This window comes from Oryza brachyantha, chromosome 5 (assembly GCF_000231095.2).
Source record: "Oryza brachyantha chromosome 5, ObraRS2, whole genome shotgun sequence".
NCBI classification, from domain to species: domain Eukaryota; kingdom Viridiplantae; phylum Streptophyta; class Magnoliopsida; order Poales; family Poaceae; genus Oryza; species Oryza brachyantha.
This window is the reverse complement of record NC_023167.2, coordinates 3,924,594-3,930,444: the sequence shown is the minus strand read 5'-3', so window position 1 is coordinate 3,930,444 and position 5,851 is coordinate 3,924,594.

The following is a 5,851-nucleotide window of genomic DNA, read 5'->3' as shown; positions in this document are numbered from 1 at the left end:
AGGAGTAGATCTCGTTCTCCCCAGGATACGCGGCTGGGCCTTGCTGACGTTGTCCTACCCTTCGCCCGGTCCCGTCTGTCAGGGAGTGGGTGAGGCATGGTAGCCACATCCTCTCCCTTCTGTCCTGTCTGTCTGCGGGTAGGCGTGAGAGGAGAGAGGAAGGCGCTCCTCGAAACTTACCAACTTGAGCCGAGTAGCCGCCTCTACCTCCTTGCAGCCGTCCGTCGCATTTAACGCCACGGCGACGGTAGGAGGACATGCCATCCTCGAAGTGACAGGGATGTCATTGTGCTGTCAAGATGTCCTGTCCCAGCCTGCCTTTTATCCGGGGAGAATAGGGAAGAGGCGCAGACATTTAATGCAGTGCTGGCGCGCGCCCACACCCATCATGAGGGGCACGAAGTGCCAGCACCCCTTTTGTCGCAATAAATGTGGTCATGAGGCCCGAGGCCATGCCCGACACGTGGTGGGCCCATAGGCCGCAACCCACGCGCCTGAGGGGGTCAGGGTGCCCTGACCCTCCCTGCTCTTGCTTGCGGTCTTCCTTTTAGGCCCAACCCCGGGGGATGCGCGGTCTTGATGGGGCCAACCCCTTTGCCCCCTTCTTTCCAGGGGCTTGGGTGTTGGGCCCACGGCCACCATGCGCCAACCGCGCGTAGAGGATACCTCCAGACTCACATCTTCAACAAATAATGATATATGATAGATAAGTAAAATGTTCTATTCTAATAGCTAAATAAAATTTACTAAAAGGATCAAACAAAAGATTTCTCAAATAGTTGCTAACAAACTTTTACTATAATAATTTAATTCGTACCGAAATCTTCGAAAGTGAGCGTGTTAGAGGATGAAGTTTTTTCAGCGAGAGATTGTGGGATTCCCCCTATTGAGTTTGGCCCATAGAGCATGGGGGAGGTTACTAGCTTGAATATGGTGAAGTAAAAAATGTGTGAAGAAAGCACATGGACCACAACAAGTATAGGTTCAGGTCGTAGGAAGACGTAAACTGGCCCTAGTCCTGTTGTGTTCCTATGATTTTGTGGATTACAAGTTGAGAGGACTCAATCTAAGGGCTCCAACTCCTCGGTATATTTTGAATTGGTTGAGCTTGGATCACTCCCCCTCTTTGTTAGGCAAGTTGTAGACAATATTCATTTCGGCTTGTAAGCTAGGTTACTGGCTCATTTTGTATGGCGTGTTTTTTAACTATTAAACGATATGTCTTTTATAAATATAAATATATGTATGTATAAGTATGTTAAATATTAAAGAAATGTATTGTAAATTTAATAGCTATTACTTAATCAATGATATGCTAATGATCCTCGGTGTTTTTCGTGCAACAATAAACTCACGCACAACATCACATTTAAACAGAGCTAAGATATTTGATATGCCCATCTTTAGAAAACCGCACCTTTCTGTGTATGTGTTCCATACAAAGCCAGCTCATCTTCTGAAAGTTTTAACCCGGAGCAAAATTTTCTTACCTAGTGGATCAAGTTGCAGGAATTCTGTTTCATCTCACCCAATCAACTCGAAATGTGCATCCCCATACTCAACTCCAATAACAAAAGGTCATTATCATCTAGTGGAGAGATCTTGGCCACAATAGATGTATCTAGTAGGCAGGTCAAAAGTCACTAATTAAAAGTAATTATTTAAAGGGGAATCAGTTTTCTACCTTCGCAAAAAAAATGCAAAATAAAACACATACCGTTGTAAAATATGCTATCTGGCAACTGCCATCCCAAGGATGACCAAAGTTACTAAAATACCACTTCAACTTGATTGTATTTCCATCCGTGTCGTTTGTTACCGCTAAGAAATATCCAGTTTATCCTCATTATTCTATAAGAAAATCTAACAAATATCACTGAGAAACACTTAATTCTAATAAATACCATCGACGAGTATAAGTTTTATAAAATGTCAGTGTACAAACAAACTTTTCTAACAAATGTCATCGCCGTTAGAGTTCCGTTAGCATTTCTCTGTTAAGTGCTATAATATGAACAATGTATTTAACGACAGGAATACATGGAACCCTAACGACCACAAAGTCATTTGTACGATGATATTTAATAGAACCACACTCGTCAATAATATTTCTTGGAGCTAGACGTATGTTAATGGATTTTTTTTAGATTTTCTATTATTATATTACATAATTCTTTAACATTACAAAATCTACACTTTAAGAAAAAAACAAAGATACGAGGGATTGGATTTGGAGAAGAAAGGAAGAATAGATGGAGATGGTCATGTGGGAACTACCACAAGCAAATGGGTGAGAGCTTAAGTTGAAAAAGAAGGGCAAAGTTGTCAGTTCAAATTGTACCGAAGAAACTCTAACAATATATAATAGATGATAGAATGGTTGCTAATATCTGATCCTTTGTGATGAAATTTTTAACTTAATTAAAATCTTTGCGATGGTTTGCTACTTTAATTGCAACAGTATTTATATGGTAGGGTGCAATCATACTTTTTATATTGTATTATTATTATTAATTAAACTAAATGTAATTCTACCCGTAGTAAATACTCTGTCATGCTTACAATTATATGTCCGATTACTACCGACCATAGCGAAAATTAACCTTTTCTAACACATCCATTTTAGGAGGCAACGTCTTCTGATATTAATTAAAACACACAAACCTGAGATGATGAAGGCCCATAAAAGTATAATCAGATTTAAGTAGGGTGAAAAGGGAAAGAGAAAAATCTGGGAAAGCTGTAGAGATCTCATGTTCTAAAAATAACTTCATTTTTCACTCATCACACATATACCAATACGTCCAAAACCTAAAATATTATAATATATATCCTCTATTTTATTAAATCTCAATACAATTATCCTCTACAATACATTTATTGTTTGCAGTGCAATATATAATTACTTAAAGATAAACTTATTTTGGGATGATGAAAAAAAATTTTATTTTAGAAGCTTGAGTTGTTGCATGATTCCATCCTCAAATGAGCCGGCCAGTACCTGGGACTGAACACGTACGCAAAGTAGTGACGTGCCAAGCAGGCAAAACGATCAACAGTGTTCCGATATCATGCCATCTCCAATGGTATCTATAAGCTATCTAGTTATAATATAGCTATAATATATATTTTTTAATAGAAGAGAAATAAAAGTTATCAATTAATCAAGAGATAGTCTCTTGCACGTATTTTAATTTTAATATCAAGTGAGAATGAATTGTAGAGTCATTTGTACTATGAGTTATTTGCTAACAACTAAACCATTGAAGATGTTGTCTTTTAAAATATTTAGACATAATATATATATTATCTCTATTGTTGGAGGTGATCTTAAAAATCATCTTTGCCCTTACAGCACTGATAAAAATAGAAGGAAAAGTAAGTAACATAGCACGATGACTAGGTTAGATCTCGTGTGTAGTGTGATCTACCGGCAACTTAACCTCGATATCGACAACTAGCTAGTGGGAGAAGAATAATTTGTGAAGGTGACAATCGGATTAGAACACGTATTATCATGGACACCAAAGTTATATATATATATACACTTAATTAAGCTACTGCATGCCTACTGATATTTAACTCCACTTGTATTGCTTGGACGAGGATCAGCTAGCTCTTTGAAAGCTAGCTAGCTACATATAGGACTAGCCAACAGCGGATCCGAAAAAATATTAAAAAGGTTGAACGAAAGAGAACCGCTTCCGGTCTTTCCTCTCTTCGATAATACCAGAAATTTTCATGCGGGGGCTAAGAGAGGCTTCAACGGCGTTGATCGGATAGGGGACTAAAGCCCTAAGCCCCGGTGGTAAATCTATCCCTGGGACTAGCTAGGGTTTAACTTGAGGACATGCTACAAATATTTAGTGGTGTGTATCTGTATCCATGATGAAAATAATCATCAAATATATCAGCCATGTGCACCAGCTATATATATGTGTTTGGAGGATATGGCCGGTCGTAAAATCTGTAATATTTCCTATGTCATTCCGTAGCCATTTGTTTCATCTTTGTTGTGCTTAACACCCTAACGTTTTCTCTTCTACTTGCGCTTATAAGCCAAACTTAAATTTTTAATTTTAAATTTAGAGTTGATTTTGAGGTTTTTTTATCAAAATTTATTTTGCAGTCTTGTCATTTAGATTGCTAAGAATACGTATATAAAATATTTATTTAAAAATTATTTTTTATTTGCAAATATGTATGGTTTTTCTGTGAAAAAGTCAAACAATCACCGTAAATGTATCTGTATATATCGACTGGAGTATGCATTGGTTAATAGTGCTGGCGCGCTCTATGTTGTTGTGGGCCTCATTTGGGTTGTGTGTGCTTCTCTGATATGTCCAATGAGCTGGATGAAAGGGGATCATCCAAATAAACAGTGGAAACTGAATCTCAACTACCTGTCTTCTCCAACATTTCCCCCCTTCCGATCTCTCCTCGCGATCCTGCAAATCAGGTCATCCAAATCAAATCCCATCCAAGGTGTCAGGCAATTAAGGGCTTGTTTAGTTTGTAAAAAAAATTTCAAAAACATGATATCAATTTTTTTGACACACATTCGAAGTATTAAACGTTGTCTAATTACAAAACAAATTTCAGATTTCGTCTGAAAACCGCGAGACGAATCTTTTGAGTCTAATTAATCCATCATTAGCACATATTGGTTACTGTAGCACTTATGGCTAATCATGTCCTAATTAGGCTCAAAAGATCCGTCTCACGATCTCTCTTATAACTATGTAATTAGTTTTAATGTTCATGTATATTTAATACTTTATTTAGTTGTCAAAAGATTCGATGTAATGTTTTTTTAACTAAACAGGGTCTAATATTGGCAAAGAAGAAGGCCTAGCCGACTATGACAGTGAAGATGCCACAAGTGGAAGGCAGTGTATGAAACCTCAACCAGAAGTGGAAGATCTCATGAGCAGTCTCTAAAACATACTTGGATTATGTTAATACCAAAATTTGATAAAATTCTTTAGTGAATTCGAATAAGGAAATGTGCAATCAACCGATGAAAATCTTATCCGGAGAGTCTGAATTCAATGAGGAAATCGTGAAGACCAAAGCATGGCAGATTAATTTTATCTATTAATTAGAGTTGGTTTAGGAGTTTTATTTTATCTCTAAGAGAGATTGTGTCCGATTAGGACTTTGTTTTCTTTTGAGGTTAGGATCAGAGATAGAGTCCGATCCGGACTAATTATTTCCTTTTATCCATTAGAAAACATGTGTCATATCTATTATGGACTCGTATCTACCCATGGGTATAAATATCGGCCCATCGTCACCCTCTTCACCGAGATTTCATCACCAGTGGAACTTGACACCTGACGCGAGGCTGCATCGTCTCAATCTCCGATGAAGAGGTAAGTACTACGTTCCACCGGCAAAGGCGATCATATCGGCTAGATCAGAACTATCTCGGTTCGGTCCAATCTTCTGGTTTGCTTATGCGGTTGAGTTGACGTGTCACACACAAAGGCCTAGGGGTCGTTTCTCATAATGCTCCGGTACAGGACCTAAATCTTAGAATGCGCGGGTGTGCCAGTCAGTTTGATCCTGCAACTGATAAGATGAAAAATAAAACAAACCGATCGGCTATCGAGCTGATAGGTAACAAAAAATCCAGCCGATCGGATGTTGATGTTGTAGCGTTTAGTCGATAGGATGAACGATAGACTATAAAAAGCTAGGATCAGGTAGAAACTTGATAGAAATAGACTTGAATTAAATATTAGACCAACGTAATACGCCAAGTCATTTATTAACATTAGTCGATCGGACGAGACCCTATATCCAGATCGAACCAAACATACATAGATCGGACTTAACCAAGACAGTA